Consider the following 27,473-nt stretch of genomic DNA (forward strand, 5'->3'; position numbering starts at 1 on the left):
GCCTTGGTAGTAATGAATTGGGCTCTCGCCATCTGGACTTGGAATGTATAGTCCGGGTATATGGCCACTTTGGCTGAGTCTCGTTGTATGCGGCCCCCCGCTCTTGAGAATGCAAGGATCGCCTCCCTATCTCTGTAATTGAGTACCTTGGCTATTACAGGCCTGGGTGGGGCCCCGGGGGGTGGTCGTTTGGTGAGGGAGCGGTGCGCCCGTTCGATGGTGAAGCCCTGTGACAGCCCGCCGGCTCCAATTTCCTGTAGCAAGAGGTTCTCAATATAGTTCGTGGGGTCGTTCCCCTCAATACCCTCAGGAAGTCCAAGGAGTCTAACGTTGTTGCGGCGCGCCCGCCCTTCGGCTTCCTCTGCCCTGTTTTCTAGATTTTTTACCTTTTGCTTCAGGGCGTCCATGTCATTAAGCATCAGGGTTTTCGCCTCCGTGTTTTCGCGGACCTGGGTCTCCAGTGCTTCGGTGCGATTAGCTATGGCACGGACATCCTGTCGTAGCAGGTTCAGGTCAATTGCTACGGCGTCGATTTTGGTCTCCATGGTCTTCTGTAGAGCTTTAATGGCTTCCAGTAGCCGCGAGTTTGCTGGTTCCTGGGTCTTTTCCTGTGATGTTGCTGTGTTGGTAGTGTCGGTGTCCTGGTTGGCTGGGCCACAGGCCGCATAAGATTCCATAGTAGTCTGTCGTTGTTTACTTTTGTTGCCTCTTGCTGACATATCGACCGGCCAGGCCGGCAGGCCGCTGCGTGTTGTGGGGCCGGTGGAGCGTTTGGCTGTGACGCTCTTGGTCTATGGGTGCTGTGCCTTTGGCTCAGTGGATGAGGGGCGCGCCTGGTCTATCTCAGCGCCTCTGGGCTTGGCGTACGTGCCTTAGGTAGTGGTTGCGGTCGTAGGTCAGCGGCAAGGTGGGCCGAGGGCTGGCCACCACCCGCAGGGGGCACCCCCTTCTGTGCGTTAATCCGGGGGCAGGTTCTTTGATGGTACTGTGCGGGTCTCAGTAGTCTCTGTGATTGTTGTGGTGCAGCAAGCTGGGGCACTTATGCGGGGGGGGGGCGCTTATTCCTTGTGGGGTGCTGGTGATGGTGGCTGGGGTCCCCTTTTCGCCCTCTCCTTACCCGTTTGTTGGGCGGACCTCTCCGCGCTCGCTTCCGCTCCGGGTGAGGTGCTGGTCCGGTCCTGGAGGCTCTGGTGGCTCGTCTCGGGCCTCTCGGGGCTGGATTGCTGTCTGGTCCCCCTCTCCCTCGCCAGCTGCTCCGGATTCCGGGTCCTCCCTTTGTGGGCAGGCTCGATGGGGCCGTTCGCGCTTCTTTGTTCTCCCGGGGGTCTTGCGACGCGTCACTGGCCTCACCACGTCGGGGCCCCCTAGAGCCCCCCGGGGGTTCGGGGGGGGCACCGGAGCACAGGACGTCGCCGCGGAGGGTGCGCAGCTTCCTCTCGGGTGCTGGTTCGGTGCACAGCTTTCCTCTTTGGTGCTGGTCTGGTCCTTGGGGGCTCCGGTGATTCGTCCTGGGCCGCTTGGGCCGGATTGCAGTCTGGTCTCCCTTGCCCTCGCCAGCAGCTCCGGTTGTTGGTCCTTTCTTCGTGGGCGGGCTCGTTGGGGCCGCCCGCACTTCTTTGTCCCCCCGGGTGCGTCGCTGGCCACCTTGCACCGGGGCCCCTCAAAGCCTCCTCGGGGCTCGGGGGGGGGCGCCGAAGCACAGGGCGACGCCGCGGGGGGTGTACAGCTTTCTTTTCGGGTGCCGCAGGCAACGCCAGTCCTCGGCGCTTTCAGTTCGTGTGTGCCGTGTCTCCCGTACGGCGTCCTCAGCTAGGTGGGCGCCATTTTCCTGGTGCCGACGCGCTCCGGCGCTGATCGGATATCTTTATTCCTGAAGGTCGTGGCGACTCCAGACTTGGTGTGCAGGTGTTCTGGGTGCTCAGCTTCGGGCGTAGCGAATTGCAGCGGCAGTGGTGGGGTAGAGCCGCAGTTTAGCAGCAGAATCAAGGGCATATCATGCGGAGCCACAAGGAGAGAGTCCTGCTTACATGGCGGTTAGCCACGCCCCCCTTGTGGCCGTCATGTTACCCACCTGCAGCATCAGGGGCTCAGAGACGTGCTGCCAAGTTCCCACTCACCATTTCTCTGTGCTTGGCGGCTTCCGTGGTGGCTCTGTGCGAAGCGGAGACCCGCCATCACAACATATAGAAAGAACGTCTGGCCCAGGAATCGATCACGGGACGTGGTTCCTCGGACTACTCCTGGTTATGCCTTCCCATCACATGATGCACGCATTGGAACATGTGATCTTCCAACTAGGAAATAAAACAGCTGCTCTCCCGGGGAGCGTCACTTCTCAGCTGTTTTACTCAGCGTTTGGCATTCTTGGATTCTGAATGGTGTTTTCTGGTTTTCTACGACTACGGACTGTGTATTCTGGACTTCTTTGCCTTATCCTTCTGCAACCTCGTACCCAGTGATTTCACGGCTAGAGCACGCATTGTTTTCACAGACTCTGTTTGCTCTTCCCCTTGGTAACCTTGGATACCTTCAGATTTGGAACTCTGGCTTCCAGAGCTACGTGCTGCAGGTAGCTCTTGTCCATTGACTCTGCCTTTCTGCATTCAGGTGCTGCTGGTGGGCTAACTGGTTTCTCTCCTCCAACCGTGGCTGTTCCCATTCTCCGGTATTATTAGAACAGGACTACACAATGATACCCGACCCTCCATCAGATCCTCCCTCTGCTACATCATCTGGTAGGTGCTTGTTTATTCCATTTCACTGGTACTGCAGGACATATCTATTAGACCCGTTTGCTTAACCTGCCCATTTTCTTACAGCAGCCACTCAGAGGACTCGGTGTTCCTGTTCTTTCACCACCTGTGGCTCTAATCCTCAAACAGCGAGTAGATTATTTTTCGCTGTTTGTTGCTTAGGGACGGAGGTCCATTACTCCACGCTACAATCAAGTCTTGACAGCTGCCGAAGAGGGTCCTGCCTGGAGGACAGACCCCTGGTTACTGCAGAGGAGAGACTGTAACACCGGGGCCCGAGCGGATCGTGAGAGGATCGAGACCGCCGGAGTGTCCTTTGCCTTGTGCCCACAGCCGGAGCTGTGGGGCACGGAAGACTCCTAAGTACTGGAAGCCACTAGTAGCATCCGCGAGTAAAGAGTACCGATGAGTGGAATAGAGGCAACACTCATATCGGGGTGCTTCTGGAGCTACAGCTGGGCATACGGTTATGCCGAATGAACTGAAACGTATAGCAATTTGTGGTGAACCCAAAGTGAGGGGTTTTGGATATCGAGCAAGCTTCAAATTACAATTAAATGAATTTGAATGTGAAGCAAGTATTATTGAATTCCAAATTAAAGGATAGATCAGATGAGCCTACAAGTGAAGTGAAAACAAGCGTGAAACATAAGTATTGAGCAATTATGAAGTAAACGTTTTTGAACCATGTGAAAAAACAAGTGATGAATGCTTAAAGGTAAATGATGAATCTTTATCAATAAAATGAAAAGCAAGTGATGAGCATTTATGAATGCTGTGAAAGCAAAGTGGTGGAAAAGAGTAAGTTCCACAGAGTATGTTGCGTGGAAGAACACATTGTGGCAAAGCCAAGAGACTGCCAAGGAGAACCAAAAGGGTATTTAAATCAAAACACAGGTGCAGTGAGAGAGAACCCTATGTTAGCAAGAAAACCTAAAGAAGACTGAAAATAACAGAGTGCCAAGGCTTATCGGTTGCGTGTCCTGTTATGGATGGACCATGTGGTCCAGCAACTGCGCCTACACCAAGGATACCCTGCTTGGAAAAAGCCAAGGAAAGTAAAGATAAAGAGTCTACACATGTGAATAGGATTGCTCAAGTGAATGAGAAAGAGAGCAATCTGTATGAACTATTGAAGAGCCTGAAGGATTAGAGAGCTTTCCTGGTACTGGTTTTGAGAAGTAAGAGACTTGAACTGATTATAAGTTTACAAGCTGGAAGAGTTGTCTTCTTGGGGAATGGACCCAAAAGGCCTTTTTGGAACTGTGTTGTCTTTTCGGGGAAGGGAACCCCGAGACCTTTGTGGAACTGTTTTGAACTTGGGGAAGGGGAGTTGGAAAGTAAGCAAACAGCTAGAAGAAACTCTGAACTTTATTTGGAACTCTATTTATTTTGTTGCTGACATCCCTACACATTGTTTAGCTTTAGCTGTGAGGGCAGGTACAGGTTTTGGACACAGACAGAAAGACATTTAAGTTGAACTTACTGACAGAGACTATACTTAGTTTGTATAGGTAGGGAAATCCAACCTTAGCATAGGGCAAGTTAGGCCTTACATATCCTGACATTTAAGTAAATACGAGTATTTTAATTAGAACATTGAATCTGTTGTCTGTGTCTTGCTTCATGATGCCTTCTCAGTACCCAACATTGCAATGCTGATAGGTTACCAGAATGTTTAACTAACCTGAACATGAGACTCATCCATTGGTGGATTAGATCCCCATGTCCTTAGTCTCGGAGGGGTGAGTGTTAGGAAAGATTTCTCTAAATGCAACTTTCCCTCCATTTTTATGGACCCCCCAAACGTTTTGCTTTTGTTACAGCATCCTGACCTGACTTGCCAGTGGAGCACAGTCTTCAGCTGCACTGCACTGGGCTTTCGCTTGTTGTTATGGGGGAACGGACACGTCTTCAGGCTGTCAGTACTGAGAAAGCTTTGTTTCTATTAGTCTTTCCACTTTGTTGACATTTTTTCATTGCGCAAAGTACATTAAAAAAAACATACAGAACAATGGGGCTCTTATGTTTTCGGGCCCTCGACACCCTCTAAGGAGTTTGGGGTGAGTGTACAGTGTGCCAAGGAACAAAATTGTGGTAGCAGTAGCTTTTCTTTGTATTTTAACAACTTTTTATCAAGCCATACAGCGCTTACCACGTTTGGCTCTGGACTGTGCTCAGTGTCTGGCATGGCCGTGCTACAAGGTCCTTTGTCTGTTCCCTTGCCATGTTGTCCTTTAGCCTTAACCCTGGTCTCCCTGACCCGGGGACTTCCTTATTTGAGCATGCATTTGTCAGCGAAAACTGCTTCTTACACGGGCTACATGTGTGGGTACTGTAATGAATCCTGCGGATCCTTCACTAAAACCCTGCCTAAAGTCTTCTCCCAGCTGGCCAGGGAAAGACAGATGCTTCCTGATCCTGACCTTGGGGGTGGTGTACTGTAGGAGGTTCAGCTGGGAGGAGACAAAGGCCAGGTGGTGAAGAGTTCCCGTGGGATGAGACACAGTATTTATCTTTGAAAGGGAAGAACCTTCTAAAGATGCCAAGACATGTAATGGCTTATTGTCATTATCATATGTCCGAAACACACATTTAGCCTGCAGATGTGGGTAAAGCTGGTGTAGCATATTTAAATACCCCAAGGAAGGAAAGACCATTTGTGACTTCTAATGTCAAAAATCACCCTATTCCAAGAAGTATAGTGTCCGGAAACCTATAAATAATGGCTTGAATATACTGCCTTCCCCTTTCCAAATAAACTCTTACGACTTTTCCTTAAATGCAGATAAGAAAAATCTACATTTAAAATTAGAAAGCTGACAAGAAAGCCTAATTCTAATGAGTGGGACTACATGTTCCATAATCCCCCAAGTACTGGGACGAAGAAGAAGGCTCAAGGGCAATATTGCAGGTGTAGTCAGCCTGTTAAGCAAAATGACCCCCACCTGACGGGAGCAGAGAGGCTTAAAAGCCCCCCTCAGGTGCAGGCCATTAGATGAGCTGTAGCTGGAGTGGTCGCAGCAAGAGCAACAGCAGAAGCAGAAACAGAGCAAAGTGTTGGCAATCCAAGCAGTAGTGGGTGAAAAGAAGAAGGAACGCCAGTATTTGATTAAGCAGATTTCAGCTGCCTGTCCTGAGAGGTTCCTGTTTCCCCTAAATCTGAAATGCATAGGTTGCGCTGCAGAAGGCGTGAAGGAAGATAGCTTTTCCCCATGTGATCCTGATTGCAGAGCTTCAGCAGCATGAAGCATGCCAGAGACCATGGAGCTAGAGGTCCTTCTTCACTGCCTGGCAGGACCAATGATACCTTCACAGAGGAGGCCAGAAGCTGTCCCAGCCATGCAGAATGCGAAGGGAGCAAGACAGAAGCCAGTGAGTGCTAACAAGCATTCTGATCCCTTGCACGAACAAAGGCGGGCAACTGTATCCAAGCAGAATAACTCGCACAAGAGTGAAAGCTATATTAAACCGCCATTGATTGTCAGACAATGGGAAGTATGAAAGGTAGTACTCGCATATAAGCAAACATCAATAATTTCACTCCCGTAAGAATCAAATGCTTTCAAGCACGTTAATTGAATATTAAAACTCCTGAAAACAGATGAAAGACTGTTCGGGTGTACCTAAAAGTGATTCTGAGGTCAAGGTTAACCTAAGAATCAATTGTGAAGCAGTCGAAAACAATGTGACACTGTAGTTATGTGACTGAACATTATTAATTGTGAGTTGAGGGAACAAACGTTGCCAGAGCCAAAATTGGTCAGACATTGCCAAAGCCAAAAGAGACAAACAGCACCGCATACAGTTAAGCTACTCTGTGTGGCAAGAAGCAAAGAGGTGAATTGAAAGCTATAAAAAGGTGAAGCTTGTTGATGGTAATTATTCCTTAAACAGTTGGTGTAACTCACATTGCCAAGCCACAAGAAGGAAGGTGTAATTATATACTTAAGGGCATTTTTGGTTGTTGATGCTGCAGAAAGACAAGAGTGGCAAAGAGGCTGCCCTTCTGAAAGATAAATGTTCAGAAGAAGAGTTCCTTGCTTACGTGGAGGTGTTTGAGAGGCACTAAATATAATATTGACTTTTCTGAAAAGTGGTTCAAAGTCACACAAGTACGTCCTGCTGGAGTTGTAATGGATATTGAGGTTGCAGAAAGACAATTGGCAAAGAGGCTGCCCTTTTGAAGGGTGAATGTTCAAAGGAAGAGTGCCTTGCCTACCTTAAGAGGTTGAGTAACACTGTTGTGAATATTTACGTTTCTAAGTTGCTAAAAATCACTGAATTGCAGACTGCTGAAGCTGTGGTAAAATCACTCGTGGGTGTAGTAGATTTAACACTTCAGAAGCACAATTGAATGTGGAACACTATGGAGCAGGAGAGTAGACCGACATGGTGAATCCTTGCAGGGGCTAACCTGGTATAAGAGTTATTCAGGTGAAAGCAGAGGTGGTATGAAGTCATCCTGATAAAGATATATGTTGTAATTCCTAATGCTATCAAGAGAAGCTTGAGAAGTGCTACCAAGAAGCTGTGTTTCTTTTACCTTGCCAGAAGTTATCTTTCGTTGAATCTGACAAGGAACTGTGTTTCTTCTTTGACATTTATAAGTTGTGGCAAAGCATCTTGACTTGGAATATTATTGGTGCTAGTTGATGAACTGGAAAACATTGTTCAAGAAAGAAGAGAGACTTTTTTGTTGGCTGAACATTGGTTGACAGAACTATCTTGTGACACAGTGAAGGAGGCAAGAACTGAATTTGAATATTGTTGCAAACCCGGATTTACTTGTTTCTTTATGTTGAACGTTAGAACTGAAACTAACTTGAAACCTGGGGTAGGGGAGCTCACCCAGGTTATAAAGAGAGACTGTGAATATATGAGAAAAACCATTGTTAAGGTTTATTGTGGATTTCCATATACATTTTCTTGTGTATTTTATGCTTAAGCGTGAGGGCCAGATATCCTTTGGTAGAGTGTTTTCCTTTAGTTTTGATAGGCAGGGAAATCAGAGTAGTAATAAAATGGCATATTATGAGAAATCATCCAAAAGTTGTCCGCCTCACATTTCTGACCCCTCCCCATACCCAGGAAGTGGGCTGGCACTGTCTGGTCCTGATACGTGCTACTGGTGCCAGGATGTCTAGTGTTGTTGTGCACTCACCGCCGCCCAGGCCGGAGTCGCGCTCCTCACCCTCACTCACAGCCGCTCTGGGTCCATGGCGCTGTAATGCTCACCTGGTATCCACGGGGACGTCACTCAGCCTGTTCTGACCTCTTACGACCTTGAACCCTTCCCTGGAGTCTACTCAACTGGAGACTGGGCCTGAAACACAGGATTGGTAGAGTTTAACTCCCTATTGTCTCTGTGTGCTTGAACCACTTCTTCCCCGGGGTCCAACCCTTCCCTTTGATTCACAGCTTATCTTGTTTTCTTGGAAAGTGTGCTCTCCATCCTGCTTTCAGCGCAGGGGCGCATTGATTGATGCAGGCTCGTTGCTGCCTAGTTACTTCACTGGCAAGAGTCCGACAGGTAAGTATAATGAGTCTTTTGAACAGTTCTCTATCTTCGTTCCTTTCCTTCCTTAGATGATGGCCGACGTCCGGGGATGGCGACGTGCTGCTGAGATGAGTAGCGCAATCCGACCCTTTCGTATTTGTATTGAACTGAGTTATTTTTCTGTGTCTTTTAGGTGCTGCGACGTTTTCAGCGTGGATGCTGGTTATGAAGAAGAAATGCAGTGAGTAAGCACAGTATGCTGCGCCTCTAGATGTTTCCATGCTAACCTGGAGTGTCGTTTCCCTCTTGCAGATGGATGAGAAGTTCCGGAGGCAGAGTTCCCTCAGAGCGGCTGGAATTCAGGTAAGCGTTTGAAGCTCGTACAGTCTTTAAAAATAAGCGAAGATTTGCTGAATGCTTACTAATGCCTTTTTTCTGTTCTTTTCCCTTTTCCTTAGGAAGCGGCGTGCCGGGATGGGAATGACACCGCCGAAGATGCCCGCAGAACAGAAGAAGTGATGAATGATGGGCAGAAGCGCCGCAAGGTAAGGCTGTTGCTTCCAGTGTTCTTGTTCTTGCAGGAGCTGAGCGCAGAAGAAAGATGCAGGCCTACTGGAGACCGATCCCAACACGGTGAGTGTCACGCTGCAGGTGCAGAAAACACAAAGCATGTTTCTCAGCCTGGGCGTGGCTTGAATAGTCTCTGGGTATCCCAGGTTTCTCTGGGCTGAACTACACCCAAAAGACTAGACTGCACATGCAGTTCTGGGAACCGAAATATGTGGGGGCATCCATCTTGTCCCCATCAATGCACTACAAGTCCAATCCCCAATGTTATCCTATGGGAGTGAGTGAGTCTGGTGCCACAAGCGCCAAGTCTGACTCCAAGTGGGTCTTTGGAGGGATGCAGAGGCCCTTGAGGGCCATGTACGTGATCGTGGCCTGGCTCCAGCCTGACATCTTGGAGGGCTGGGGACATGAGGGGCAAGAATCATGACAGGCGCGCTTCCCTTTATCCACTCTGGATGCAGGGTCTATCGGAGCGCTCCAGGGTGCTTGCATCGCCATTCCGTTGTCTTGGGCGCTCTCCCCGCTTTTCCAGGTTTCTGCCGACACAGCACTTTCCGCACCATGATTGGAGACTGCCATCGGACCTCCTGGATGCCAGGTTGCGCAGACGTCTCCTCAACTCTCACGTGACCCATGTTGGCCGCGTGATACGGAAACCAGGAAGTTCGCTATAAAAAAGGCTCAGTAAGTATGCAATGGTGCTTCTCAGCATTCTTGTGAGTGGTGTTTTTCCTTGTGGATCCTGGTTGAACAGTGTTCTTGCTTTTTGGACCTTGTCTTATTCCTTCCTGGATTGCTCATGGAATTTTCAATTGGGGTTTCTTTTTTGCCATCTTAGGTTTCTTTCTGGCTTTTTGACTGTGGCTTTTTCCCTTCCGCATTGTTATTTAATGTCCCCAGTGATCTTGGCGTTTTGGACTGTCCTTTGGATCTATTGATGACTTTGGACTTGGTTTACCTCCCTGTATTTGTTTCTGGAACTTTACTAACAGATTTGTTGACTTTTGGGAACATTAACGTTTGAACATTCCTACATCAGATCGCTTTGCAACTGCTCCCTTCCATAAGAGGCGCCCTCATATCGACTGGGAGAGAGTTCCCCTATCCTTGGCCCTTCAGCAACCTGCGGCTGTTCCCTCGCTAGGTAGGTGTAACACCCGGGGGCTAAATTCTTAATGCATCTGCCAGTGTCTATGTGATAACTCTGTCCTCTCTCTTTTCAGCTGCCTTGGATCCCGCACTGCTGTTCCTGTCCTACCTGTAGCCCCAATAACTGGCTAGAGAGTGCAGTTATTCCTCTCTATTGGGTGCTTGGGGATGGAGTTATAGTCCACCCGGGAGGCCATGTCTTGACAGGTGTGCACGAGAACATGAGCGCCCCAGTGGTCCCTGACTGGACCACTGCTAGCGTGCATGCATGGGCATATCTTCTCATTGGTTGGCTGGCTGCAAGCACACGCTGAACGGTGGATATGAAGAGGGGTCCTGAACGCCAATCAGTAGATCAGCAACAGGTCAGAATCAACCTGTAGGCGGAGCCAAGTATCTGGAAGAGCAGAGCAGAACAAAGGAAGATCCTGAGACACGCAGAAGACGGTTGGCAGCCGAAACCGGTTGTCCCGGTGTAGCCCTGCTTTGTGTTCGATCTAAGAAGACATGCAACGGTGCTTCGAACCTTTGGAGTGGTGGGACTAATCACTCTCAACGCTTCCTGGTTTCCCTGCAAAAGAGCCTGTTCGGAAGTGTCCGTTGCCCATCCAGTGGACTGTCAAGCTCAAAAATTGGTTACCGTGTAGGAGTGTCGCTGTGTCGATGTTTGACTCAAAACTCTGTGGAGTCCTAGCTTGCACTGAAAAGCACCCTTTCACCGAATTTCATCATCCCAGCCACTTTGGGACGCGAGATAGAAGGTTGCATCAGATCACGAGAGTTGGGAGCCCCTGCATCAGTGTGCTACAGTGGCGGTCGCTGAAGGCGGTTTTCCTGCATTCCTTCTTGTGCCCTGAACCAGCTGCATCAGTGTTTCCTTTCTTCATCACCTGAATCGAGAATTACAGCTCCTGTTCACTTCCGGACCTTCATCCGCACACACAGCACCTGTGCACTTTGAAGCCGAACCAAGGGTGGGCAATCAAATCTCTGATGACCCCTTCCAGACCTGCCAAGTTTGGACCAAAGCCGAGCTAAGGGCGGCGAGTACTTAAGTCACTTACTGGTGGCCCCTTGTTCATGAATACACTTTTACGCATAGAGGATCTTTTGTGGTCTTCTCTTTGGCTTGGGAAGCCGCTGCTTCCTAAAGTCCTCCAAAGGTTGGGACTAGATTTGTTCATCAGAGCAGATCCCCTCCTGACTCTTGGAACTTGTTTCACCCCTTCCGAATGTTGTCCCTAACTTTTTCCAGCTTCCTAAGAAGCTACTTTGTGACTTTTACGTGTGCATTGAACATTAAGCACAAGGCTCCATTCATCGTAGGGCTGGACTTCTAAAGTTAGGTTTATCATTTTTTAAGTTTCTCTATGCGCTAAAGGTTATATTTTATTGACTCCAGCGATTGTATATATTTTACATAGTGTGTTGCTTCTGTGGCATTTTACTAATGCTTTTCAATATTTATCTGTGTGAATTCTTGGGCCCCTAATAAATAGTAAGTGTTGTTATGATTCTGTCTAATACTAATGCTTGGTGTTTCACTGTGTGTGCTCATTGTGGCCCTCTGATCATCCTCACTCATCCTGAGACCTAGCCTTGACTGCTCTCCAAGCTACCGTGAATTGGTCTGGCTATCTTCCCAGAAGTGTCCCCTGGTCATCTAACAAGGGTGGCCTCCTAAATATCTGTCCACCAGGGCAGAGTTTAGAAATCCACTCTAACAGTCACCATCGTACCATGGATTTCTATGGAGGGATTGGGTCACAAGGGTCTTTGATTGCTTGGAGAAAAACACTCCCAATTTACTCATTAGATCATCATGAATTTCAATTATGGTTTCCTTTCTTACCTCCAGAATAGCTGCAAGGTTTGTAAGGATTGGGAGAATGGAATTATATATCACTGGCAAGGCAGCCTCCAGGTTTGTCTTTACCCACTTTATTGTACAAGTGGCATGCCCACTAATGGTTAGGTCAACTGCTGGCGGGCTCACCTGCTCGACCAATGCCCCCAGCAACGTTGCTATCACTGTTAAAGTTTAATTGACTATGGTTGCTCTCATATCTAGTAGTAACTCTAAAGTCAATGATAGAGGACCAGGCCTCCAAGTTCAGCAAAATGTGATCTATTAAGCTGGAGCAGTTTCCAGAATGGAAGGTCTTGCTGGCCGGGGAATACCTTGTGAGCCTGCCATTATAGTCCCTCAGGCTACTTGACATCACTATACCTGTCACTTATTCAGAGTTTTTGTACTTTCTCCTAGTTGGGGAGCCACCAACTCCCTTATTCATCATACACTATCTTCATCTTCCAGCATGCTAGCCAGGATCCCTATCGGCTCATACTGTAGGTTGAAGTCCCCCATTACAAGAATCTTTATCGATTCGCTAGATTTAGACCTCCACTTATCTATGCAGGATTGCAAATAGACAAATAGGGTAATCCCCCCAGAAGCTGCCTCCCGATAGTACAGGTTGATTACTAGGATATTTGTACCATCAAGGCCTTCATTATGAAGTTCCAATAAATCCCCTTGGCCAGTTTCAATAACATATTTGTCCCTATCAATCGATGAACGGATCCAAAAGAGCAATCCCCCACTTTGCCTGCCTCCGCTGCCCTCCATTGCAGGTATCAAAAAAGATGTATAACCCTGAATAGTTGGAGCTACCAGTGCCCATGTCTCCTGAAACCCAACAGTGTCATGGTTTTGGACAAAGGATACCCATGTCTCATCTTCCAAGTGACGATTAAGTCCTGCTACGTTCCAGGATAATACTTGCACCTCCACTCTCTGAGTCATCATCCCTTCTTGTAGTGGCAGAATATCTTGTGCAAGGGTACTTAGACAGTGAAGGTGTTGAAACCAAGGTGGGGCGCTCATCCCATCAATTGATTTCACCCAGAATTGAGTTGTCCGCCCCAGCAATATTGTCATTGATCACGGCATGGGGTACTTCCAATACAGTAAGTGCTGGAATGAGTCGCTGCTCTTCTTCCCGGACAGGCGGGGACCACATGGAGTGTGAAATCGTATTTTGTGCGACCCAGGTTGTAAAGATATATTTCCAACACTGTCTCTGCCTGATGCAGATAGTGGAGTAAGACATTTAACCATGAAGTCAACTGCATAATAGAGTAACAGCCCCACTTTGTTCTGAGCCAATAGATAACCTTTTTGGTTTGACTATCTATCCCTCGCCATGCCTAGTCATCCCCTTGGGTACATTAAGCAAGTAAAAGGAATGTCCCGATGGGTTTATTAATAATAGTTAAGGAATTGGAAGATCTCTGCTGGGGTAGCTATATTCATGGTCTTTCATTACTGCACTATATTAGAGTCACAGTCCCCTGATGGCCTTGTCATCAATGGGACAGCCATTTGGGCTTTAATCAAATTTACATTTGGCTCGACCAGCCTTGTTTCTTCCATAGACCTCCGTCCCTCCCCCATATTCTTCACAACAGTCTTAAGATTCTTGAGTTTGAGGGACAGAGCCCTGTAATATGCTTGGAGTTCCTTAATTATAGAACACAATTGGCCACAACGTGAACACTTGGGACCTTGCATGTGCCCACATTCAATCAAAGTATGGCCCCCCCTTTGGAGGCCGTGTAATCCTTTCAATGTCATTTGCCACAGGCATCCTCCTCCTGACTTTCAGAGATTCAGTCGAGGGGCTGACCAGCTTTATGAGAGGATTGAACCAATTAGAGGTGGGAACATTTGAGACTATAGTTGGAGAGAAGGTCACAAGATCTACACATTCAAGGGCCTCAATGGTGTTCCATCAGTCTTAACTTCACCACCCTACACAGGGGAATTTAACTCTATAGGAATATTGTACCTTTTCCCTTCCTTCTGTACTCAGGGATTAAGGACCTCGTATCGTGGGAGAATCTAACCCAAAGCTGCAAGGACAGGTAAGGGGGTATTTGGGCTATTCAGGCTCTCATGGGCCATTTTCTGCATTTCCTTGAGGGATACAGGGGTTTTCGAGTTGTACCTCATTGGGACAGGATTGTCGGCTACTAGGGGAGGCTGCAGGGGCAGTATGAGTTCACAATCATCAACAATTGTGCATTTGTTCAATCTCTTGTGATCACCCACCCGCCAACTTTTCTTCCTGCTCAGGGCAACCTTTTCTCTTGGTGATAATCGCAGTTGACATGGAAGTACCGGTTCAGTGTCATATAGTAAGGAGGCTATTTCCCTAATCATAGCGTTAGCCTCCTCAATATGTGATGCCGAGACAGTAGGCCTCTTCCCAGGCTGTGGATTGGGAGGGGATGTGATTGCCCTACGTTTGGAGGGGTTCGAAGCAATGCACTGCAATGAAGCACAAATGAAATTTAAAATATAAGAGTTTTTTTTAAATTAATGAGTGTTAGAAATGTATATAAAATCCTATTCCTAAAATCAATCTCAGTCTTAATCTGTTAATACCAGTTAATCTGGGTTCTTACTCTAGTGTGCAATTAGTAGATAACTAATTGATTATATAAAAATTAATTGACTGATTAGTATAAATAAACATTGGTCTTAATGTGCAAATTCCCGCAGTTTTAACAATATAAAATCAACATTGAGCCAACAAAAGTTCCAGGTCTGCAGCCGTATCCCCCACAGTCCCCTACAAACCCAGACCAGCCGAGGCACGCTAAACTGCTTGAGGGGCAGCCTGTCTCCCCTCCCGTGCCTTTGTATGAAACTACCTCTTAGTCGTTCAAAAAGTCTTCATCAGATTAAGGACCTGTGAGTTTGGGCACACACTATCGAAAATAGGTCAGGCACTATTTATACCGTCACAGACTCAGGTTCTCCAAGTGCACCAAATCAAAATAAAAGGATGCACAGATACAAGGTTCCACAATCCAGGTGCAGGCTCCACACATAGAGCAAGTGTCCAAAAAAGTGTTAACCAACTTCAGTGTCCGAAGGAGGCCCCGCAGTGGAGCAATAAAACTAGTCCTTCCCGGAGGATATTCAACACAAAGGAACTCAGCTCTCGCAGTAGCGCTGCAGCCCCCGACAGTCAGTGTGGCGCGGTCCACCAGGCTTATTGCTTTGGAGAGGGTTGAGAAAATCTAATGGTGCTCAGGCCTTGCAGCCAGTGCCAAAATTCTGCGTTGCAGAGGGTTGGGGGAGCATTTCACCCTCACAGCCAATTGGGCCAAAGGCACATGCTAACACCTCACAGCAATATATCAACAATACTAGCTGTGAATTAGACAAGGCAGTATCCAATTGAACCCCAAAGATAGCTTGCTCCAGGTGGCCTTTGTAAGGAAGGCATGGTATCAACAGTAAGACAGACACAAGTGACCACATTTCAAGGGTGTTTATTGAACTTCAAAAAGGGTTGGAAAAATGCCTATCTAAACCTAAATCTACAGATGGGGGCAAGCTACGACCATCAAATAATAATAACCCAGACCTATTGCCAATCCTTACCTCTAAATACAAATTGTGTGAAAAACAATGTTATGTAAGGAATGAAGTATTCAAGTGTTCAAGAAATGATATGTCAGGCTGTTCAGGCCTCCCGTTCCCAAGTTTGCAGCACGGGATAAGGCAGTGCAGTCAAGCTTAGCACGAGGGTGCAGTTCAAACATTAGCATTAGTGCCTTTTGTGCCCAAGTCTCTTTGCCTTCCAAAGTCTCTTCTTGCAGAGGGCCTGATGTGACGAACAAACAGTACGTTCTTTTCCTCTCAGATTCTCACACATACTCAATTTCTCAGGTGATCCACTATTCACCTCGGATGGCTCAGATCCCCTTTAATACAAACTCTGTAGGCTTTTCATGTGTCCAATTTCTTGGGTGATTCTCTATTCACCCCGGATCCGCCTCGCCCGGGCTCAGATCTGCATAAGTACACTGTTCAATCAGTCTCCCTCCACCAGGCTCGAACCAATTTAATTCACTTTAACACAAACATAATCCCAAAAGCTTTCAATTGATCTACCTCATTCGGAATTGGACCAAATGTCTCTATTTTGTCATCAACTTGTTTGGCAGTATCAACATCGAAGACTTTCGATTGTGCACAGGATTTTGCTTGACCCGTCACAGGACCACTTCGATGTACAGTTCTTTGCCACTCTTTCACCTTTCTGAACTCTCCATTGGATACCTTACAGAGACCTTCGAATGAGCATGCGTGCGGTGCCGGACCACTCTGTCAAGGGTAACGTATCTCGGTTTCAAAGTTCAATCACTCATCTGTTGTTCAATTTTTACTTGCGTTAATTATCACATGTGTCTCATACACCATTTGCTTCAGCGCTCACCATACATTAGCCCATGTTTGATGAGGCGCACACACACAATAACTCATTACCATAGGTGGCCCTATAATATATTGTGTAAGGGTATGTAACATATTTTTGTGCGCAGTACCATGTCACATAGTGATAAAGGGCTCTATGGATATTGCTGAATGGTGGAGGATTGCAGGATTCTGGCCAAGCAAAAAGGTAGGGCCGTTTTTCTAGCCTCCATCATTTCACTAAATGTTGGCAACGCGTGAGCAACTCTCGATTCCTCGGCCCTGACTCTGCTTTTGCAAAGTCAATAGACCCGTCTTCAAACTTAACAGCACTTTGCTATCGATCGATGCAGTCATGCTCATCCCAATGGCATTCCTACCCATATTTAACCACTGCTGTGACAAAATGTCTCTGCCCCGGCAGAGTACAAGGATGAGTAGTGGCTAAACTACCTACTAAGCCATCACCATTCTACAAAACAAGAGTGATCTCAATCATAAAGGTGAAACAGTCACAGGTAAGAGATATACCTCCTTTGCCTTTTGTGGTAACATGGGCTGAGGGAAAATGTGAAGAATCCAAGGGTTGTGCCCCTATTTTTCCCAAAGGAAATACTACTTCTGTAATTAAAAGCAGACATGGTCTGAACACTCTACCCTCTTTTACTACATTGGACATGCATATGCCACACCAGCTGACATATGTTATGTTATCTTAAAGGTTTTTTTATACTTTTTTACACTATCACCACACTGCGTGGTTCCTTGGCGCTCTGGCAAATCTGTAAAAGCAAGACGGTAAGGTGGGGGGTAAGTTAGTAGGACTGAGTGGGAGAAAAGAGCAATAGAGATGTGATGTGCTGTTGGCAGCTTCAGTTCGGTTTACATCGTTCGCTGAGCATAGGCATAGTTTTTCAGTCGGCAGCCATCATGTGCTGTTGTGTGAGCTTATGTGTGGTTTGTTTTGTTGTTGCAATGTACTGAAGTGCATGCGGTTTGTTGTGCAGTAGAGGTATGGTTGCTCTAAAACAATAACCCCAAGTACACCTGTCATTGATACTGCGATGAGAAGGCCCTACAGGGAGGTGCTAGAAAAGTATCAGCAACGTTCTAATGGTTATCCAGTGGTAGGAGACACTCTTGCCATAAAAGGAGGAGTAGAGGCTAGAAATGGTTGGTGTAGAAGTAGTATTGGCAGCAGCGGTGGTCGTGAAGGCAGTAGTGGTGATTGTTGGAAGTAGGGGAAAGAAAGACGCAGAAGTATAACTGTATTGAAGGAGCAAGAACTTGTTAAGGACAGAGAAGAAGGTATATATAATTGCTGGTGACTAAACGCCAACAGCATTCCTTTCCCAACTAGCACACAGTCTGAGGTGGAGACAAGGTGTGCGAATCTCACAGGTGCTGCACTTCCAGAGTAGCGGAGGAGCTGTGTCGTGGTTGGTGTGAAGTCGGCAAAGATGGCGGAGAGGGAAAATTCACTCAAGGAAAACTGGACGAGTGGCACATTGTGGAAAGAAGAAGTGGAAGAGAGGAAAAGTCCCCGGTGTCAGACCACTTGTGAAATCCTCCACCAGAGTGACAGCGGGCCATGGAAAACTCGTCTATGCACACGGCAAAGCTGGAAACCTAACACCGGTGCCAACCCGGTGGAAGATTTTGCTCAGCCCATGAACGCAACCAGCATTTTCCCAACGTACTGGGATGCTGAGGCAGATGGAGAATGTTGGACACTACATTGACTCTGCAGCGAGTCCCTGCTTGTAAGTTCTGACGGCGAGTCCCGAGGACACAGGCTGCCATAACTGAAACGCGCAGGTCTGCAGAAACTCTTCGGCGTCCCTGCAGAGCAGCAGGACATGGGGAAGAGAAGAAAGAAAACCGGGCTGTGGCCCTCAAGATAAAGTACCATAAGGGCAAAATTAGGGGGTTATGTCTATAAGAAATGTAATTATAAGAAAAAAAAACATCAACCCACGTTCCCTAATCAAAATAATCAACACTATTAGACATAAAGAAACCAAAAGATAAAAAAGTTATTAAAGATGACCTTATCTGGGGTGAAGACTAACGAGACGTGCTAATAAAGAAAAATAGGCAATGGAACAAATTGCTTAAAGTTATTTAGAGCACTGCTCTTCCTCGTTCCAGTCCTTTGGGAAACATTGACACCAGAGCAACAGAACAAATCAAGTCTACCAAAGACCAGGGAAGAGGATTGTCCCTCTTGCATGACAAAATCCACTTCACTGGGAAGAAAGGCACTCCCTAAATAGCAGATGAAGTGACAGAAGATAACTTTATAATTGTGGGTTTGATGTTTGAATTACCCAATATTCATTATAGTCTTTGACAGCAAAGACCAGGGATGAGGATTGTCACCTCTGCAATTACTGAAGGACATTGAACTCTGAGCTATCTATTGAAGTGGTATCTTATAGAATGCCAGCAGGCTGTAAAGAAAGCAGTCAAGTACACTTTTATTTTCCCTTGTAGTTATTTTTGCAGCAGTTAGAGTGTGAGGATCAGAATATGTTTGACACAGGATGGTTGTGAGGAATCTGAGGGCATCCTCACTTCTTTTAATCCGGGATCCTCTGCTCAGGTGGCCAGGGAAAGGCCATCGCTTTTGGACCCCGACCTTGGTGGTGGATATGCGAGGGAGGTTCTCCTAGGTGGAGGGAGCTTGGGGCATGAGGAGAGGACGTCTTTGGGTGAGACATGGTAACTCCCTTTCCCTTGTCAATGTAAATCTGATATTCCCCCTGTCTTTCTAGGCTATTTTCAGTCTTTGTCCCTTTCTTCCACCCAAAATGTCCCACAGCCGTTTCATCTTAAGACTGGGACGAGGAAGAAACAACTGGGAGTTATGCACACTTCCATTCATTCACAGCACTTTAGTACTGAGACGAGGAAGAGGGCTTTGAAGGAGTTCCATTGTAATATCCAGGCTTGTCCATCTAAGAGATTCCCCATGATATGATATGATATGATATGATATGATATGATATGATATGATATGATATGATATTTGATATGATATGGCATGTATAACGTGCCTATACACAAGTGTTTACATGGTCAGGCAATTGAAGTAAAGGACTCACACCTACAAACCTTTAACAAGTCCCAGGTCTATAAAAAGGGTAACCGCCCAACAGAAGGGGAGAGATGGCCTGGAAAGAAGGAAGCAGCGTGTAGACGCAGAGAGGGGTGGAGAGGAACCGGCGCGAGGGAAGCCGGGCTGAGCTGGAGTGCGAAGAGAGGCCCGGGCCAGAACGAGCCGTGAGAGGGTCGGAGAACCTGCTGTCTTCTCTGCCCGGTGTCCACGGCAGGAGCTGTGGGACACTGAAGCCTCCTCAGCGCTGCAGATTGCTGCCAGAGCGAGAGGCGCTCTCAGAAGCTTCAGCGGTGGAAGAGCAGAGCTACGTGTGGCAGAGGAAGGTGAGCGCTGCTCATCGTGGCTCCCGCAAGGAAAGCCCGAAGCAAATAGAAGCTGAGAAACAGGAACGAGAAGCATGATGGAGCAGCCGCATAACGGGGAGTGTAAAGAAGGGAATTGTTGGGAAATGTTGGGAAAGGGAGCCCCGAGACCTTTTTGGAACTGTTATGGGATGGGGAAGCTGAGTATAAGCTAAGAGCTGGAAGAAGCTCAGAACTTTACTTTTGAACACAATTTATTTTGCTGCTGACATCCCTACACATTGTATATATTTTGTTGCGTGGGCAAGAATAGGTTTTGGGCGCAGACAGACTTTTGATTTGAACTCCCTGACCCAGACCATCCTTAGGGAAATCCCACCTCAGCATAGGGCAAGTTAGGCGTTACTCTGTCCTGATCTTTAAGCAAAATAAAGCTGTTATTTAGAAAGTCGAATCTGTTGCCTCAGTCTAACTCTATGATGCCTTTACACGGTGAACTTTATTTTGACATCCTGACGACTGTCACATTAGTTGGTTTTGTTGAGGCAGGGAAACCCCTCATAGGGTTAGGGATAGTGAGGCCTTTTTCCCCACCCCCTTTTTTATTTGAATATTGGCAAAACCACAACCTGTGTCAGTGTCTCCTTAATCCGACCCCTCACACAGGCTATACCTGTAAGAGGGGTGCACATGCGAAATAGAAGCAAAACCAAACAGCAAAATACAACAGTCCAAAATGAAGGTTCTATAATAATACATATACTTTAATTAAACACACCATATGCAAAAATGATTAAATAGATCAACACTGCACAAAAACCCACCCCTGTGGAAAGAGAACAGTATATGCAAGAGATAGAAAGATGCACTTTGGATGATGAAACAGTGGGGAAAGGCAATCCATAACCAGAATGTTTGTAATAGTATATGTTCTTCTGCAAGAATAGAGATTAAGGGTGACCAAACCAGTCTTTACGGCCAAAAGATGGACCAGGGGCAAAGTTACCACTCAATAATACCTTCTTGCTGTTCTTAGCTAGGTAACAGTGTCAAACCAGGCTTCTTGGCAAGCAGTTCAAATCCAGGTTTAGATGCAGCACGGGGCAGTGATCCAGAAGGGAAGCAGGCGTTGAGTCTGGTTCCAAGTGAGTCACAGGGTGGCTCAGATTCTTCTGTGCCAATGAGTTTCTGGTTGAGCCAAGGCAACAACATGCTCAGCTGGCATCGTTGGTGGAGAACTGGTTAAAGGATTCAGCAGGAGCAGCCCCAAGTGTTGTTATGTGATGTTGATTTATACCGCGCACCAGTGCCATTTTCATGGTCTCTAAGGCGCTCTTGTGGCTTTGAAAGGCTGTTTTGTTTTGTACACTGGAGGTGTTTTGTTTTCCAGATCAGATGGGAGACATCCAGTGTCTGAATTGTCAGGTTTTTGAAGCTAGTAGGGGTGGGTGAGTTGATTTGAAGAAAGATGTGGGGTGTAGGGGTGTTTAGCGGGAGAGTTTTCTCTAGCCTTCTTAGTTGTGTATGGTAAGTGTGTGGTGAGTGAGGATGGTTCGGTGTGGAGATGGTGGGTATGGTTTGGATACTCGGTTGTGGGTAGTCCTGGATGCAATGTAGCATTGTGATTCTTTTTTTTTGTTTCTTTGTCGGGATGCTCACCTTCACACAGGTATGGGGGTTATGTTGCTTCAGAAATTCATACAACAATGTTGGGCTAGTCTGGTTGTGGGGAACAGGCTACAGGAGGTCTGCTATAGTAGTGAATTCTTTAGGAGGTCTGTGAATGTTTCAGGTGGAAGAGTTTTACTTGAGTGGGACGAGGCTTGAGGTATGACTTATTGGGTTGTCTAAGTCTTTTTGATCTACTAAAACATGTGCACTTGGATTTGAAAGGCAATTATGGAGTGGCTTGGGTATTGTCTGAAAATGATGTAACCTATTTTTCTTGATACATTGGTGTAAGGAAATTGATGTTAGGTTATTCGGGTCCTTCTCGACCCACTCACATAGGGAATTGTCTTTCTAAATGCTTTTGCGAAAATGGCTTGGGTATTGTATGGAGACAATGTGACTGCCCCCCCAAAGGGATGTTCGGTGTGTGGTTGTTGTTGGACCGCTTCTATCCCGGAGAGTTGAATAATCAGGATTTTAGTCGTTTTCAAAAGGTCAGGTCCTTAGGCATGGAATTCAATAGTTTGGCTATGAAAATGGAGATAGTTGTACCTCCGAATTTAGTTTTCTCATAGAGGCACCTGTGGACTGGAGTGATTGTGTATCGGAAGCGGCCTCAATTCTAGTTCCCGTTGGGGAGGTGCAGCTTGACACGTTTTGCAGATGCCGTGGTACTTTCCTCTAGCATGGAATAAGAGTGTAGAGTGCCGTGGTACTTTTCTCTAGCATGGAAGAGGAGTGTAGAGGAGTGTAGAGTGCCATGGTACTTTCCTCTAGCATGGAAGAGGAGTGTAGAGTGCCGTGGTACAGCTGAGCTGAGACCTGCGAGTGGCAAGAAGTGGCGAGCCGGTCAGACTAACGTCAAGAAGCGCTGTGACTGTTAAGTGAATTCAGTCTGTAGTGCGAGAGACGCGTGGCAGCGTTAAGGTAGAAAATATTTTTGACTTGTGGAAAAGGTCCTGCGATACTTGTCCCGGTGTTGGGAAAGCTGCTTGATTCGCGGTAATTGAGATTTCTGCAACATGTTTAACAAAGGTGGATTGGATGGCAAGTTGGAATAAATATCACGGCAGTGACTGCGGGCTGTTGGTGCCTTTGAGCCGCCGTGGTAATGGCTGGAGCTGGCACCTATACTTGCCTACGCATATTTGCGTTTGTGTTGAAAGCAGGTAGGCAGGCGAGGATATATGTTTCCTCATAAGACGAGAAGGCACCAACAGATGGGGAAACATATGACCCTGCATGCCTCGCACAGCCACTGCCACGTGTTGTAATGCTTATGTATGGGGGCGCGTGTGGAATGTTGTTCCGTGTTCAGGAATCAACATTTCACACGGGCCAGTTGGTTTCTGTCTTCTCCGGCAGCGTGCGGGGGAGTCGGTGGCCTGTTGCGTGGCTCAGCAAGCGGGTGGGAGAAGGAACGGACGGTGAAGCCTTCCTTGAGCCCTGGAACCACAGCAGCTGAGCAGTTCGCAACAGCGATCATCTGCAGCGATAATCCAGGGCTGCCCAGACGGACCGCGGCAGTCCGCCAGGTCTGAGGGCGGTGCGCCGATCCCATGAGGGAGGTGGAAATAACCTGTCCTCTACGCCTCCCCGGCGGAACGCGGCATCCCGCCAGGCGCCCAGAACTAGTGCGCGGCTCCCAGGAGGCGGTGGCTGCATATTGGTCTGCAGCTCACATCCATGTGCTGAGACGCGACCATTGCTGGCTGCGCGCATCGGGCACCGAGGACTTTTTGTTCTTGTTGTGTATGGCGGTGGTGAGGCGACCAGCTGTGCCTGGGAACGCTGTTGGTTTCCTTCTTCCGTGGGTGTGGAGTCAGCGCTATACAATCAGGCTGCGTCCTCCAAGTGAATCTGGGGAGGGGCTGATAGAGACCCCGAAGAGGAGCGTGTGGACAATACATATTTTGCTTCTTCACTGTAAAGAGGCGGGGCTGGCATCGGGTCTTCGCACATCGCTTCTTCATTGTAAGGAGGCGGGCTGGCATTGGTCTCCGCACAAACGCAGCCAGGTCCTTCCTCGCTATGTGGAAGGAGGGGCGGCAAGGGGAATCCTGATTACCCTACCGCTGCTATTTTCTCAAGTTTGCTGCAAGTTTGGTGACTGGAATTCGGGACAAGTTTAACTACAAGATTGGTGTGTACAATGTATCAGGTGAGGGTATTCCCTATGTGGCAACTGCAGTGAGGGGTGAGCTGAGTCAAGGTACATTGCGCAATCGGCAACTGCAGTGAGAGGTGAGCTTGGTCAAGGTACATTGCACAATTGGTCACCCCTGTTCTGATTTATAACCATACTGCACACTGCGGCAAGACCCCCACCAGCGTTTCTACCAACACCTGGTGAACCTGCTGCCCCTTGGGACCAATGGGTTGACTCATTTAAAGTTTATTTGAGGGCGGCTGGTGGTGCTAATTTTAATGATGATGAGAAGGAGGCAGCGCTATTGAACTGCATCGGCACTGAGGGCTTACGGGTCTTCCGCCATTTGCCGGGTGAGGATGTGACAGTGCCCGGTGGTGGTGAAGGGGAGAGAGTGGTCAGTGCATATGAAACTGCATTGAAGAAGCTGGAGGTTCGCTTCGGCAGGAGGATTAATGTGGTGTTGGAGCGATATAAGTTATTTTCCAGGGCACAAGGTTCTGTGGAGTCTATTGACTCTTATGTGACGGCATTGCGCACTTTGATGGCTACTTGTAGATTTTCTGGGAACCTAGATGAATACATCAGAGACCAAATAATGATGAAGATGAGCGGCCAGAATATTAGGGAAAGGCTGTGGATTGAAAGTGATCTGCCTCTGGAGAAAGTGGTAGAGATTGCTAGAGCTATCGAAGCCTCCAAAGTAAGTGTGCAAATTGTCATCGAAAGAGAGAGTTCCAGAGGCGGAATTCAAGCTGTTTTGCCTCGAAATAGGGGTGGTGGTATGGACAATAAAAAAAGGGGGAAAAGACTGACAACCAAAGGGGGAGATGGTCGAAGACGAAGGAGTTTTGTAGAAAATGTGGTTGGGCGAGCAATTCTACTGACTCCAAAGAATGCCCTGTGGTTAATGTGGAATGTAGAAAATGTAGGCGCTATGGTCATTATGCCCCTATGTGCAAGTTCAATGTTGTTGCCAGTGTGGCATCGGAGGAGTGTATTTCAATTCAAGAGGTGAGTTCTGTCGCTAAACCTGAACAAGGTGTAATATTGCACGTTGAAGGGAAGTCTTGCAAAGGTCCATGGGTTTCAGTGCTGGCGAATGATCATCCTTTGGATATGTTGGTTGAATCGGGGTCGCCATACTCCTTGGTGGCTCCAGAGGTTTATGTGAAAAAGTTGGGAAAGGAGATTTTGGCTTTGTATGCGGCCGATATCAGCCCCAATGCTTATGGGCAGAATCCCATTGAGGTGTTGGGTTATGATTGGTCCAATTTCAAATTCAAGGGCCGGCAGGCCACTGGCAAGTTGTATGTAGCGCACAAGGGTGCAAGTATCCTGGGTTGGGATGAGCAAGCGGCTTTGGGCATGGAGATACACCTGGGGAAAGAGGTTCCTGTACTTAGTATTTTGGAGGAAGGGGAAGCGTGTGGTCAGGTGACATCAGAGTCACTCAAGGCAGAGTTCCCTGAAGTGTTTTCTGATACCTTAGGTAAACTCAAGGGATTTGCTCATTACATTATCCTAAAGAAGGGTGTTGTACCTGAAGTGTATAAAGTGAGAAGTGTCCCAGTGTTGGCAAGGGATGGCTTAAATGCAGAGTTGAATAAATTGAAGGAGGCAGGGGTCATTGAGCCCATTGAGACTTCGTAACGGTTATTTCCGGTGGTTTTGGTCAAAAAAGGGGATGGAAACATCAGAATGTGTCTGGACCTCAGACAATTGAATTTAATTATTTGGGTTGATCGCTATCCACTGCCGAACATTAATGAACTACTGTTGATCCTAGGCAAGGCAATGTGTTTTTCCACGTTTGACTTGTCTGCGGCATACTACCAGATTGATTTACACATTGATTCCAGGCCCCTTACTTCTTTTGTGACTCTGTTTGGGGTGTATCGCTTTTGTCGTATGCCTTTCGGGCTTGCTTCGGCATCAGCTGTGTTCCAACGTTTAATGCAAGAGTTGTTTGGTGGGTTGTCTGGGGTGTGTTATTTCCAGGATGACATTTTGGTGTGGGGTGGTTGCAGGGAGGAGCATGATATCAGAGTTCGAGATGTAATGAAGGTGTTAAAAGAAAAGGGTCTTACAGTGAAATTGTCCCAGTGCCAGGTGGGGTGGATGTTACGCTCACCTGGCTCCCACAGGGACATCAGTCGGACCCAGACGGCTGCGGTCTCCACCAACGTGATGCGCAGTGCAGAGATGACTGACTGGACTGGCCCTCCTAATCTTGTCTGCTTGACCTGTAGAAGTATTCTCCTGCAAGTGGAGAGATGGATTTAGCCACCTGTGGATTCAAGTGATGGCACCCCCCACAGTCCTCCCCACTAATCACCTCCGAAGTGCCCTCTCAGCAATCTCACCTTATACTCTTGAAAGATGAGCTCTCCATCCTGCATGGATTGCAGGGGCACGTTGATGCCAGTTACTTCACTGGTTTGAAGGCGTGGGAGAGTTCCGGAGAGTTTTGACTCTGAGGTTCCTGGCGAGGACCAGTATGTATCAAGTTCATAGAGTTCAATATATCCGATGTTCACTCTTGTTCCCCCCTTCCTTCCTTGTCTTGCAGCTGAGTTCGTGGAAAGATGCTCTCGTGGTAGCTGGTGGCGCTCAGGTAAGAGTCTGTATTACCCTACGCTGTCCGGTAAATGTTGCACGTGTTTAACGTGTTGTTTTCTCTCTCTTTGCAGGTGCGGCACATGAAGATGTGGAGAGTTATAGAATAATGCCTCTGGTGGTAAATCAGGTAGGTCTATGGTGATAAGAGTTATATTTGTTGGTTCTCTCGGCTCACCTGTTGTTTTCTTTTGTCCCGCAGGTGCCGGAGTTCGGTGAAGAAATGATGGAGACAGCGTTGAATCGAAAGATGCTGCAAGGACTGGTGAGTATGGCGCGGCGCTGCAGCTGGAAATGCGACGCGTACTGAAATGATGTTCTTTCCAGGTCCGGAGGCGAGATGAATCCGGAATCAGGTGAGGAATTCGAAAATAGTTTGTTTTCTAACCTTGTCCTTTTCTTTCCTCTTTGTTTTAGGACCTCCAGATTCAAGGCGGGCGTGGCAGAAGACTGGATGCTGATTGCAGGCACAGTGAGCGTTACGCTGCTGGGTGCAGAATAACGCGAAGCGTGTGCTGCTGTTCGGGCGTGGTTTAAATAGCCTCCAAAGTAGTTCCAGGTAAGAAGTTCCCCAGAACCACGCCCGAGTAAAAAATAATCCCTGTAATAAAATAGTCCCATCCAGGCCTCACGTTGGCTTGGACTCACTTGCAGCATGGTCTGCATCAGGTAAGTAAAGCCTATGAGCCTGGCGCCTATGGCGCCAGGACTGACTTCTATGATGAGCCTGGCGCCTAAGGCGCCAGGACTGAACCCAAACAGCCCTCAGGCTGTTGGGATTTTAATAAGAATCTGGATGCCTGCTCCCGGAGCTGATGGGCTTGGTCCTGATGCCCGGGGGTAGGCATCATGACAGTGGACAAGGTAACATATTTGGGCCATACCCTCAGTGCTGAAGGAGTCAGTCCAAAGGTATATCTGGTTCAGATGTTGAAGAATACTCCAGTCCCCACTAACAAGGATCAATTGAGGGCATTTTTGGGTTTAGCAGAATATTATGTAAAATTCATACCTAATTATTCTGAGAAAACTGTGGCCATGAGGGCTTTGATGAAGAAATCTGCTAGGTTTGTGTGGTCCGATAAGTGTGATGAGGAGTTTGTGGCGGTGAAGAATGATGTGGAGACTGCCCCATATTTAAGGTCATTTGATCCCAAACACAAAACCATGCTTACCGTTGATGCCAGCGAGGTAGGGTTGGGTGTGGTGCTGGAGCAATGGAGCGAAAGGGAGCGCAAACCTGTAGCATTTGCATCCAGAACATTGAGAGAGGAGAGAAAAGATATTCTGTGATGGAGAAGGAGGCGTTGGCGGTGGTTTGGGCGTCAAAACATTTTAGGACGTTCCTTTGGGGCATTCCATATG

This window comes from Ambystoma mexicanum, chromosome 14, assembly GCF_040938575.1.
Source record: "Ambystoma mexicanum isolate Mex_15411 chromosome 14, UKY_AmexF1_1, whole genome shotgun sequence".
In the NCBI taxonomy this organism is placed as follows: domain Eukaryota; kingdom Metazoa; phylum Chordata; class Amphibia; order Caudata; family Ambystomatidae; genus Ambystoma; species Ambystoma mexicanum.